This window comes from Hyaena hyaena, unplaced genomic scaffold (genome assembly GCF_003009895.1).
Source record: "Hyaena hyaena isolate Hyena2069 unplaced genomic scaffold, ASM300989v1 scaffold_251, whole genome shotgun sequence".
In the NCBI taxonomy this organism is placed as follows: domain Eukaryota; kingdom Metazoa; phylum Chordata; class Mammalia; order Carnivora; family Hyaenidae; genus Hyaena; species Hyaena hyaena.
In genome coordinates this window covers 2,122,811-2,137,075 of record NW_024080883.1, presented here as the reverse complement: position 1 = coordinate 2,137,075, position 14,265 = coordinate 2,122,811, and the positions used below count along the sequence as shown (strand labels likewise).

General features: G+C 37.2%; 1 pseudogene; it reads right to left on the bottom strand.

Moving 5' to 3' along the window:
• Positions 1-11,048: 11,048 nt before the first annotated feature.
• Positions 11,049-11,221, bottom strand: LOC120240282 (annotated as a pseudogene).
• Positions 11,222-14,265: the final 3,044 nt, after the last annotated feature.

Sequence of the window (14,265 nt, the reverse complement as noted above, 5' to 3'; positions counted from 1 at the left end):
CCTGGGTGGCTCAGCTGGTTAAGCGCCTATGTTGGCTCAGGTCATGATCTCACGGTTCATGGGTTTGAGCCCCACATCGGGCTCTGTGCTGACAGCTCAGAGCCTGGAGCCTGCTTCAGATTCTGTACCTCCTCTTTCTGCCTTTCCCCTGCTCATGCTCTGTGTCTCTTTGTCTCTCAAAAATAAATAAACGTTACAAAAAAATTTTTAAATAAAAAATTAAAATGTACTATTAAAAAAAAAAAAGATGGGGGGAATGGGACCTGTGTCTAAAGTTCTTTCTAGCAGTATTTGAAATGTATCAGAAGGAAGGAAATCTGGAGATCAGAATACAATGAGACTATTTCAGTAGGTCAGAAGTGAAGTCATGAGGACCTAAACTGAGACAGAAGGAGGCAAATGAGACACCATGATGGTGCTTCCTGACTCTTGATCCCTCTGTTCTTCCTACCAACAAAAGGAACTTGGTTAAACAAACAAAAATCGAATCCATGTCTCTCTCAACATTTGTACTTAAAGTGGTGCAAACATTTCCATTTTAAAATTATACATGAAATAAATAAATGGCAGGTCTAATCCAAGACAAAAATGTATAAGACAGTAGCTTCCCAAACTACCCCTTATTTTTCATTCTGACATTGTCCTGTCTGTCTGCCTTCTATGTCTTCCTTGAAGATTTTCAGTTAACTCCTCCCTTCAAGTCTAAATCAGCTGACAAATACTGAATCCCTTTAGTGGCTGCGACCAGCAAGGCATATCCTGCTAACTTTCAATCTGGCCCGTTTTTGTGTGATGACACTTTCTTGAAGCGACTAATATTATCTCTATGAGAAAAAGCCCTATGTGTGACTTTTCATTATAAAAATATCCACTTGGTACATAACATTATTCAAGAAAACATGAAAGCTTGCAGAACAAGTAAACAGCTGAAAAGAGCAGCAAGACAAGATACATGTTTCCTAATAAAAATACGGGAATACATTTTGTTATCTGAGAAAAGTAGAGAGGTTATCCGAAGAGATATGTAAGGTTAAAAAATACATGAGAAATATGTTCACACATAACTATAGATAAACATACAAATAGAGGTATATAAAAGTAGAGAGGTTATCCGAAGAGATATGTAAGGTTAAAAAATAACATGAGAAATCTGTTCACACATAACTATAGATAAACATACAAATAGAGGTATATAAAAGTCAAGTTTGTCATATTCACACACTCTCAGTTTCTGCTTATTTTCACCTCACCCCACTCATTCCTCTCTACTCTATTATTCATCCAGCTATAAGATCAGAGACCTGGGAAGTTCACTTCACCTGTCCTTTCTCCTAATCCCTCATACTTAATTATTTAAAATTTTCAGGCCTAGGGGCGCCTAGGTGGCTCAGTCGGTTAAGCATCTGACTTCGGGTCTGGTCATGATCTAAAGATTTGTGAGTTGCAGCTGTCCCTCAGGCTCTGCGCTTACAGTTCAGATCCTGGAATCTGCTTCAGATTCTGTGTCTCACTCTCTCAGCCCTTCCTCAGCTTGTGTTCTCTCTCTCTCTCAAAAATAAATAAACATTAGTTTTTTTAAAAAATATTCAGGTTCTAGTCTACTAACTAAATTCCTTGGGCCCCTACCTAATTTCAACCAATGTGGGTCCCCCCCCGACATTTCTGTATTGGACAAAATTCAAAACTCATTATACATAAAGACCTATTAGGTTTCGCCACATTATAGCCTTGTCTCCCATTCTTCTCCCTTTGCACACTTGCACCTGCTGCTCCCTCTGTTTGGTTCCTTCCACTGTGGACAAACTCCAACAAGAAGACTCAAAGATTACTTCCTCGGTAAAGCCAACGGTGCTCCCTACTGCCCAAATATGCTTTCTTAAAATACTTGTTACTATCTTCAACATTTTCTATAATTTACCTTTCTCTACCATTAGACTTCGTGAAATTCTTGAATCAGAGATGCTGTGTCATCAACCAGAGTGGGAATCAAAACCATTTACCACTTGTGCACACACACACGCACACACACACATACACATACAGAGTTTAGAATTAACATTAAGAATTTTATTGCTCAACTGTCTTTGTTAGCATAACTTTATTATTCTAGGAGACTCCTGTCCAGGAAGATAACATTGCAAATAATTATTCTGTTCATCCCAGGAATTTCTCTAAAATCCATCAAGTCAACAGAATATATCAAACAACAGTTCACATGTTAGGGCTCTTTAATAAATGCAGATGAAGTAAATATCTTTAAATATATTACTATTGTCATAATAGTAACAGAAAAATGAATAGATCAGAATTATTGCCAAATAAAATATACAAATTAATTATAGTCCATTCTACTAAATCTTTCTCTACAATGTCTGGCAATTCCTCCCACTTTACTAGCATATTGAAAAGAAGGAAATATCTGTATTTTCTGAGCATGGCACAAGAATCTTTTCCAAATAAATCTTTGATCAGAACAAAGGCAGAACCAACAAATGTCATCAACCAGTCATGTCCTGTACTTGAGTCTATGCAACTATCAGTAACATGAGAATTGTGATGGTGTTTTGTAATATCTGAACAATTTTAGGGCAAAAAATAAGCATACTAAGTGCTTATTTACCTACTAAATATACTAAGTAGTTTAACATGCAATATATGTTCAATGGAAGTATTCACCAAGCTTTCATTCCCCACCTCCTTTTCTCCTTCTACTCATTAGTTTTGCCCACGGTCTCATCCTTTTTCTAACTCCAAGCATCTTTCTCTCTGCCCCCTAGATACCATGAGTTGTCATTGTTACTGAATGAGATCAATCACAGCTGCTACCTCAGGAGTGAGCCTTGGTGCTGCCACCAGCTGTTTCCTCCCAGGGAATCCCAAGGGGATTAGACAAATCCAGAGCTTACAGTGTTGTCAACACTGTTGCCCAACAAACTCATTGCAAGAGAAACCAATAATTCAAGGGATAAGGGCTTGGAAAAGAAAAGGGGAGAAATTTATTTTGGGTGCCAGCATCTGGAGGAAGTGGCAGGTTCAAACCTTAACAGCTGACCTCTCTTCCAGCAAGATGGGCACCTAGAATTTTACAGGAGAGGTTCAGTGGAGTCTGGGCAAGAGAGCAGTTATCATATGTGGCGGACAACATGTGTTCAGCCCCTGATCATGGGCAGGGAATGGGATGTGCAGGGTGTAGTCTTCTAGGCATTCCATTGCTATCAGGGCTCTTCTGGTCTGGTGGTTGGAATGTTCCAGTCATTGCAAAACATCTTCATCAATGCCTCAAGAATACGATAAGAAATAACTGTTGAGGTCTACAGTTGAGCAAGAAGGCTTGCTGACAGCATCAGCTAAGTTGCCTATATATTCAACTTTCCCCCTGGTTAGTTTCTTTACCTTCTTGCTTTAACTGAAAGCTAGCAGTGCACTAGGAACAACTTACCCTTGATCTTCCTCTCATACTCTAACTTGGGTTCTTTAGATAAATGGGTAATTCTAGGCGTAAGGGGTAAAATATACAAGATAATCCTGGATTGTTTTGACAAACATATAACAACGAATGTATCAAAAACCCCCAGAATCATGTCAAAAGGACGCAGAGCTAACTTAAAGAGGCTTCCGATGATCAAAGAAGGGAAAATTTGGGCATCGTTAATGATAAAACCTCTCACAGATTAAACAATAATAAATATGTTTAAATATATGAGTTCATAATTATACTAAAACTAATAATAATTGGTCAACACTAGAGGATACTAGAGAATCATCTCATTATTTTGAAAACAGATAAAGGAAAATGATTGTGCATTTATACGAACTATACCACTGGTGTACCAAATGTTAGATGAGGAGAAATTTCTGTTCATAAAATTGTTCTAAGGGATTTCCAGTCTCAGCCATGCATGATAAAGTAGCTGGTATTAAACTAACTCTTCTGCCAAAAACAACTATAAAAGCTGGATGACATACATAAATCAACTGTTTGAAGGCTTTGGCAAGAAACCAGGACAAGCAGGACTCCCTTAGTCCCTGAGAGAAGGGAAGCACATATGGTGAGCTCTACATTCATGCTATGGCTTTTTTATGAGGGCATTTTTCAAATTGTAATATAGGGAATATAGCTCAAACAGAAAGTGACAGTCTTATTGGGCTGAGGGAAAAGAGGTCTAAATTCAGGACTGCCAAAGTGGCTTGGAATTGAGCTTCAAAATCCCAGACAGGAAAGGAATTGAGAGAAGGATCCAAAAATCTGTATTCAAATTCCTCTCAACTCATATTAATGCCTCGTGGCGTTAATGTATACGGCACCACTGGTACCAATGGTAGGTCCGTGAGTAAATGAAATTAAACCGTTGAAGAATTCTTACATTGGTCAGTAACTAGTAAAGCTCTTTATTTAAGGTAGACCACCGTAAGATATGGATGTATATTGTAATTATATGGAAAATACCAAAAGAATAATTTTTTTAATGTATAAAAATCTTGTAGACGGAAAATGGTATAATAAACACCACCGGATAAATCTAAAATAATTCAAGGAGGTAAAAATAAAGGATCAAAGAACAGATGGGATATATGGAAAACAAATAATATGTTGGTAGATGTAAACCCAATGGTTTTAGTCAATTTGGGCTGCTATGTTTTGTTACAGCAAAGGCCGGATGGCTTATAAACAACAGAAATTTAGTTTTCACAGTTATGGAGGATGGAAATTCAAGATCAGGGTGCCAGCATGGTTGAGCTCTGCTGAGAGTCCTCTTCCAAGTTGCAGACTGCTGATTTCTGAGTGTGTTCTCATATGGCAGAGAGCAGAGAGGGCAGCAAGCTCCCCTTCCAAGACTACTAATTCTATTCATAAGGGATCCACCATTATGACCATCTAAACCTAATTCCACATTCAATCCATTGCACCAACTATGTCAGCAGTTATATGGGATATAAATGGACCAAAAGGCTTCAATTAAAAGACAAAAACTGTCAGAGTAAGTTAAAAAAGAAAGAAAGAAAGAAAAACTAGATCCAGCTAAATGCTGTTTATAAGACACATTAAAAATAAGGCCACAGAAAACTTAAAAACAAAAAAGGAATGGAAAAATATGTATACCATGCAAAAATTAAGCAAAAGAAAGCTAGTATATCTTTATTAATAAAGTAGATTTTAAGTATTGCTGGAAATAGAGTGATATTTGTAAATGACAAAAGAGTCCAGTACATAGGAAGATAAAACGTTCGTAAATTTGTATCATCCAGTCTATAAAGGCAAAAGAGATAAACCCATAATCATCCTTGGAATTGTTACAATAATTGACAGAATAAACAGAGAAAAATCAGTAAGAATATGGAAGATTTGAACAACACAATAAACCATTAAACTATCTGACATAGAGACAACACTACAGCCAATATCTGCAAAGTACAGTTTTTTTTGACCAGAGTGGAATTAAACTACCAGTTACATAAAGGTAACTAGAAAAATCCTAAATGTTTGGAAATTAAACAATACACTTCTAAATAACCTATGAGGAAGAGAAAAAATTGCAAGGGAAATAGAAATGATACAAGTTCTTACAAAGTCACCTTTGTAAGTCGATTTGCTTTTGAATTATTCATTTCATAAACAGCTTTTGGAAAACTTCAGAGGAAACTTATGGGCTTATTCCATTTCTCCAGTCTAAAATAAACTTTTTTCCAACTATTATTCTAGCAATTGCTAGACTTATATTTGTAAAGAGCTGTCAAGGGTCTGATAGTTTTACTGCACTTGCTACCTAATAAGCTAACCTACCACAGTTGTTGTTGTTGTTGTTTTTAAGTTTACTTAATCATTTTGAGAGGGAGAGAGAGCATGTGCACGCATGAGTGAGGGAGAAGCAGAGAGTGGAAGAGAAAGACAGAATCCTAAGCAGGCTCTGCGCTGCCAGTGCAGAACCTGACACAGGCCTCAAACTTATGACTGTGAGATCATGACCTGAGCCAAAACCAAGAGTTGAATGGTTAACCAACTGAGCCTCCTAGGTGCCCCATAGCTTACCACAGTTTTAAGGGTGCTAGCCTAAAACACCAGCCTCCTGGACCAGAGCCGAAGGACTTGATTATTTATATCACAATGGCATCATGATCTTCAGGTTTATAATGGCTCCCTGCTTCCCAAATCATGTGGAGGTGATATGGATCATCTCAGGTGCACACAAGTCACAAGAGTGACCAACTCCCTGATGTGACCAAAACTGAAGAGTTCCTCGTATTCAGGACTTTATGTAATAATCAGAAAAATCTAATGCAAACTAGGAAAGTTGGTCATCTGTGCTGGTCACATGGGATTTTGTATCACAGTTGGGCTTAGGAAATATCAAACCTTTAAAGGAGACCGCTGACAAATCTGTCCAACCTTTGCTTTTTTAAAGGCATTGCCTTTATTATCCTGGACAGCAAACAAATCTGCCTTTTGCCTCAGAGAGAGACACTATCTTTATCTTCCAAAGCTGTTTGCCATACAAACATACTTTGTTTGTATTCCATACAAATAAAAGATATTCCATAACCAGAATCTGTCAATATATCTGCTCAGAAGACATGCAGAAATGTAAGAGATCTGTGAAGAATTGTCTCCCAATAAAATTCTTATAAAATTACACTACAATTATAATAGAATCATCTCTGTACTAATCTGTAGCTTGGCTATGAAAATTAAAAGTCTCCCATACTGTAATCAAGTTTCCTTTGTTAAGAACCCAATACAACCCACAACTATATGGTGAATTAATCTTCGACAAAGCAGGAAAGAATATCTAATGAGAGAAAGTTTCTCCAACAAATGGTGTTGAGAAAACTAGACAGCAACATGCAAAAGAATGAAACTAGACCACTTTCTTGCACACTACACAAAAATAAGTTCAAAGTGGAATAAAGACCTAAATGTGAGATGGGAAACCATTAAAATCCTAGAGGAGAACACGGGCAGTGATATCTCTTTGACATTAGCCGTAGCGACTTCTTTTTAGGTATATCATCTGAGGCAAAGGAATCAAAAGCAAAAACAAATTATTGGGACACCATCAAAATAAAACATTTGTACAGTGAAGTAAACAATCAACAAAACTAAAAGGCAACATGCAGAATGGGAGAAGATATTTGTAAATGACATATCTGATAAAGGGTTAGTATCCAAAATATACAAAGAACTTAGAAAATTCAATACCCCAAAAATGAATAATCCTATCAAAAATAGGCAGAAGACATGCATATATGTTTTTTCCAAAGAAGACATACAGATAGCTAACAGATACATGGAAAGTTGCTCACCATCACTCATCATCAGAGAAATACAAATCAAAATTGCAATGAGATATCACTTCACATATGGCAAAATGCTTAAAATCAATAACACAGGAAACAATGTTGGCAAGGATATGGAGAAAGGAGAACCCTCTTGCATTGTTGGTGGGAATGCAAACTGGTACAGCCACACTGGAGAACGGTATGGAGATTCTTCAGCAAGTTAAAACTAGAACTACCCTACAATCCAGCAATCGCACTACTAGGTATTTACCCAAAGAATACAAAAATACTAATTAAAAGGGATACATGCAACCCTACGTTTATATGTTTATAGTAGCATTATTTACAATAGCCAAACTATGGAAACTGCCCGAGTGTCCATCAACTGATGACTGGATAACAAAGATGTGATGGATGGATAGATGAGAGAGAGAGAGAGAAAGAGAGAAGTTAGAATATTATTCAGCCACAAAGGAATGAGATCTTGCCATTTGCAACAATGTGGATGGTACTTATTATGCTAAGTGAAATAAGAGAGAGACAAATACTATATGATTTCATTCATATGTGGAATTTAAGAAACAAAACAAAGAGGAAAAAGGGAGAGGGGGAAAGAGAGAGAGAGAGTAGGGGAGAGAGAGAGAGAGAGAAAGAGAGAGAGAGAGAGAGAGATGAGCCACGAAGCAGACTCTTAGTTATAGACAACAAATAGATGGCTACCAGAAGGGAGGAGGGGGAAGGTGGGGGCTGTGAGGGAAGGGGTGTGAAATAGGTCATGGGTATTAAGGTGTGTGTTTGTGATGAGTACCAGGTGATTTATGAACTGTTGAATCACTATACTCTATACCTGAAACTAATACTACACTACGTGTTAACTAACTGAAATTAAAACTTAAGATAAAAAGAACCCTATACAAAATGCTTGCTCACTATTTTTTAATAGGAAGGTTGTGATAAAGACATCTAAGCATCTTGAAAAAGATGACCTATATCTCAAGAATAAGATGCTATTTTATCTCAGTGGCAAAGAGTTAATAACAAAGAAAAATATATATTTATTTCTACTGTTTTCATTATTCAACATATACTTACTAAACAGGCCTCTTGGCATCTACCAAAAGATATCAAGGGCCAAGAAAAAGGCAAGTGAATTTTAGGAGTGGAGAGATGTAAATCAGAAACAAAGAAAAAACAAAAACAAGACAAAACAATAGCAAAAACTATGTCCCTTTTGTTGAATGAAGTGTACACTAGGAGACTGAAGTAACTTGGACTTCATGTAAATGTGTGCAATCAGTTTCCCAGACTTTATCAGCCTATAAGTTCTAGTGGCTCATATTAATTGTAACAATTAAGATTTCACTGGCTGTTTCTTCCACCCAGGAGAATTTCTGGGAGTTCCCAGGGGACATGTTATAAGCCCTCATCAATTCTTTTCTCACCATGCTTTACCATTTACCCACTGGCATCCACTGTCTATCACTGGCTGAGGCCTTGGTCCCACAAGATACCAAATCTCATCATATTCTGTCAATGAATTAGTCTTCTGTTGCTAGTAATTTGATAGCAAATTACCATAAGCGCAGTGACTTAACACAAAGGAATTGTCTCACACTTCTCTAGGTCAGAAGTGTCTAGAGATACTTCTGGGTACAGCTTAACTGGATTCTCTGCATAGAGTCTTACCAGACTGAAATAAAGGCATCTCTGGGAAGGGCTTAAAGTTAGAGGCTGTAGGAAAGAATCTGCTTCCAAACTCATTCAGGTTTTTGACCAAATATGGACTGAGGTCCATGTTTCTTTGCTAGCTGTCAAAAACGGACCACTCTTAAACTCCTGAAGGCCCCCTGTATTCCTTGGCACAAGGCCCCCTTCAAAATCAATCCAGGAACAATGCATCAAATCCCTCCATGGGCTTTGAATTTCTAACTTCCTTTCTGCTCCTACCTACAGAAAACTCTCTGCATGAAAAGGGCTCATCTGATAGGATCAGGCCCGCCTGGATAATCTCCATTCTTTAAGATTAACTAACTTGGGACTTCAATCTGCAAAATCTCTGAAAGATGTACCTAGATTAGTGTTTGAATGAGTAACCACTGAGATAAAAATCTCAGTGAAAGTGAAGGGAAAACATCTTTAGAATTCCGTCTACCACAGTTAACCACGTGGGAAAGAGCTCTCACCTCTGCATCTGTTTTAGAGAGCGTCAAAAAAAAGAACTGTTTGTGCATCTACATTTGAAAGTTTCTAGAAAATCAGGTCTTTTAGGGTTTAAGTACAGACCTGATGCTCTCAACAAGACTCAAACCTGCATCTGGTAAGGTCCTGGCTACAAGTCAAATGAAAGTGAGTATTTTGGTGCTGCATTCAAAATCACCCATCTTCCCAGACAACTAAGGTTTTGTTACTGGGTCATACTCTCAAGACAAATACCCTCTCAGAAACCTTCTCAGTCCATCAGAAAAACAAATCTTTTAGAGAAATGGCCTTACAGTCTACTGGGCTTGTCCAGACATGTTTGAATTCTAGTTGAGTCTACAATCTGTTCTTCTAGTACCTTTACATACTACTGATACCCGGTCTCTGAGCTTCCTGTGGGTCAGCCCACGGTCAGAATACTGAGCTCCTGCTCTCTGTGGAACAGAGTGTATGTTTCTTGTTGAGTAGCTAACTATATGATTTGCCGTTTGAGATAAACAGATTTATCCTTTCTTGTTCATGTGCTTCCTCAAAAGACAAGCCTCAGGGTTTTTGCACTTGGAAAGGGTAAGGGCAAATTAACCAAACATTTCTACAAAGGTTAGGTAGAGTAACAATGTTCTTTGCAAGAAGGTCTGCAGGCCCAGAATCAAGCAAATTAGGTTTTGTTTTCTGAATATAGACTAGAGAATAGCAAAATCAAAGCAAGATAGAGTTAGCGTTATGAGGAGGAATGGTTGTGTGCTCTCTCTTCACGGTTTTCCAGCCCAAATGTTGACTCTGAGTGAATTGTAAAAGAGGCAAACAAATGTAAGGAAGGCAGTTAAAGGCCACTAAAAATCTTTAATTTTCTTTTTTTTTTTTTTTAATTTTGCTTCTTAACAGGTGTCAGGTAAGAACATCCTTGACAGAAACTCATGAAATGTGGGAAAGGCCACTACAATTCAAGCTATATAATGTGTCTTATTGTATTCTTTTTAAGTCTAAGACTCACATAATTACTTTCAGCATCTGCTTACAAAAAAAAATTGTCATGTGTCTTCTGAAAACATGTGGAAAAATAGTAAAGTGGATTGTTCAATTTGTTATATGTTTAGGGAGTTGTTCTACTAAACAAACCAGTCAACAGGGCAACTGATAAAATGAACCAAAAAAAGCAATGGCGAATTTCATTCCAGAACTTTATTTTGCTTTTATGAGTGTCAAGATTATATATGTAACAGAGAATGATGCATATAAAGAAAAAAAACTCACCACAAAACTAATGAAAGGCTCTGAGCAAGAACTACGTTTTGGGTTTATGCTCAACCCAGAAAAAAAATCATAAAATCTCCTATGAGATTTTGTTTCTAACTCCATGGTCTTAGGTCAGAAAAAAAGAAAATTGATAAATAACAGAGAAAAGGGAAGGCTATTTTCTGTCTGTGTAAATTAAGGAATTAAATGGACTTTCACAAGGAAGCTTAAATCAATCTAAATTATTGATAGACAAGTATATATAAATCGTCTTGATATTTAGATTTAGTCAAATGTTTATAAATATTCATTTTTAATTCAAAAATTTAATCAAGTATTATAATTCAGGTAAAATTAGAAATAATAATCTAAATCACTTAAATCTTAGCTCCTATTAACTATAAAGATTCAAAAGGTGCTGTAAAGTGTGATTTCTGGGAACAACAAAGAAAACTTTGGGATGTAGAACTGTATACTGCACTTGATCTTGGCCAAAAGGCCGAGATGCGATGTAGAACTATATAGTGGAACTTGAAATGTTAAAGAATCATATTTGATGCTTAATTCTGCCCTTTTTGACTGTGTAGCCATGAATAATTTTCTCAGTTCTTCTGAACCTCAGTTTACACCTTATCTGTAAGGTGTAAATAACATCCTTCTTGTTTGGTACTGCATGTATCTTTCATGTCCTCCCTTCAATAATTTGTTCTAAGATAGTGTGACAGATGTTTACAAGATGTGTACTAAAGTCATTTCTTGTTTCTGGGCCAAGAGCAAAACTACATTTCCCAGAAGCCATGCATCTTTGTGGTTCATGTGACCTGCGTCTCCAGTAGAATATAAGTACAAGTGCTGTGTCTCATTCAGTCCAAGGCAGTTTCTCGCCCCCACAATTCATGTGCTTTAATCAATTTCTTTGCTTTCTAATATCATATCACAGGTACTTTTCCAAAGAATGAATTTTTTTCAATGTAATCTTTTAAAAACTTAAAATTGCCTGTATTGTTCTTAAAGTTATATTTTATGACTAATAAAATTCATATTGTTAAAAATTTTCATTGGGAAAAAAAAAGAAAAGAGAATAAATCCTAAGCCAAATGGGACACCGGGACAGCACTGTAAGTCAAGACTGTTCTGAACAAACCAGAAAAAATATGCACAACCTAACTAGAGAACCAGGGAGAACAAAAGATAGAGAGATAGATATTGATTTCCTACATACATGTCAACCCTCCTGAGAACTGAGAAATGTCCTATTTCTAATGTTGAAACATTAGCAGCAAAAAGCAAGAGGCATCAATTATGAGAAAACAAATGATAATTTCACATCAAACCACTGTTGACATTGGATAGGTGTTGTCTTCCAATTGCAATGTTATCTCTACTTTACTTCTTACAAAATGAGTAATTTCCTATTTCAAGCATTTTACAGTCAACTATCCCCTGAGAAAAGCACAGCTGCTAAATAAGACTCCAAACAGACAAGGGAAAAAACATACACTTGAGAAATATATTTACACCACCCACAAAATAACGAGAGATGGGCTTTAAAGAAGATAGTGTCCTAACACCAAATTCACTCCTCTTAAATGGAAGCTTTCCCCAGAGTAATAACAAGGCCACATTGGAGAACCATTGCAAGCTAAAGAAAGAAGAAATTTAATGACAATTACTACTTCCCAACAGGCACAAAATTCCAAGTAGAAAGCAGCCTTCTTCCAGTTTAGGTGGAAGATTCCTTCCCTCAGTCACATCCTCAGTTCCTCCCTGAGGTGAGCAATTCAAGGTCACAAACATGCTCAAGAAGATCCACATGAACACAGCCTAAATGGTTACTCAGCTTCATAGAACCAGGCCCCAGAGAAAAGAAGTTCTAACTATTCACTGAAGTTATCTCTGAAACCAGAATTTTTGTTTTCTCAGTATGCTCTTATAGCAGGAATTATTTTTCCCAAGAACCACAAGAGGGAGTATTCTTACTTCATTGTCACAGTCCATCTGACACCAAATAGATTCATATTATTATCCTTATGCTTGTCTAGAAATGAGAAGACGTATTATTAAACACTAGGCAATCTTCCTTATTCATCTAAAATTCAAGTGATTATCTGCTTGTCTCTCATTGATTCATATTTATTATATCCAGGATATGTTCTTAGCCACTCATGATAAAAGAGAAAACAGACAGTATTTCATGCTGGTTCTTTCTCTCATGTTTGTTATCTTGAAATTATGAAAGAAGACTTCCCTCTCCAGTTGTGTTCAGCAAGTGCAAGACAGCAATTGTCCCTAACCAGGAGGAAAGCTATCTAAAAATAATGATACCACTGCTTTGAGTTGACTTCTTGCCTCGTCCCTAAAAGGCTGAAAGCAAATCACAAACATGATTCTTTCAATTATCTTCATATGTCTGCAAATAAGATAAAGAGATGGTAACTAATACTTTCTTCCATAGCCAACAAGTAGTGAGAATCATGAAACTACTGCCTTATGCAAGAAACCGCTTTGTATGAGCCAAGGTAATTAACGCCAACTGCTAAAACGAACTACCTATAATATCCCTGGATACACACACACACACACACACACACACACACACACACACACACAGAGTTTATCTCCCACTCAAGTCACTGTCTGATGGGAGATGAGTGACTAGCCTGGTAGCCTGGGCTGGCTGTCTTCTAAATGATGACTCAAGAATGCAGGTTCCTCCCATTGTGTGATTCTGTCATCTTCCCACTGTACCGTCTCTTGATTGACAAGCAAAGGGTGGAATAGTTTTAGGGGGGAGAGCTGGAAGTGGTATTCTTCACTTCTGTCCCCTAGCCTTTCTCTAGAACTCAGAACCAACCTAATTTCAAGAGAGGCTAGAGAGTAAGCTTTCCTGTGAGCCTGAAAAGAGGTTATAGAATTACTGAGCTTCTAAATCAAAAGTTTTTAACATGGAGCTCATGGGCTGTTAAAAGGTCTGTGAGCTTGGATCCAAAATAAATTTTGTCCTAACCTCTGGTTGAAAGTGAGCATACCCTTCAGCTATAAACATAGGTGTAGTAGATGCTTGTGGCGTTCAAAGCCACATCCCAATTAGGCCATGTGATTTCAGGGCAGGTGACATAAATAATTCCATGCATATTGTCAGCATCTCCTCAAGTATGACATCTCTTTGTTTTTCTACCTCAGGAATTTCTCTGAAGTCTTGGAAGGTCACTGAGTAGATGCACATAGATGCTCAGTAGATAACAGAAGTGCAGAAATGTTTATAACCATGGGAACAATGCATGTAAACAGACTGGACTCCAGTTCTTTAGCAAGACAATCCTGACTCATATTCTACAAGGTTCTTCAAGGTTCACAAGTGGGATCGAGTCCCAACAACTCTCAGCAAAAACTTGCTCAATAATATACCATTTATTGGCTTTTCTCTCTCCTGTTTCACTCTCCCCCATCTCTCACTTGTTTCCCAGGATTATCTTCCAAATTGACTACCTGCACTGAGACATTATCTCAAGCTCTGCATTCATGAAAACCCAATTTAAAAGGTGGACTGGGAAG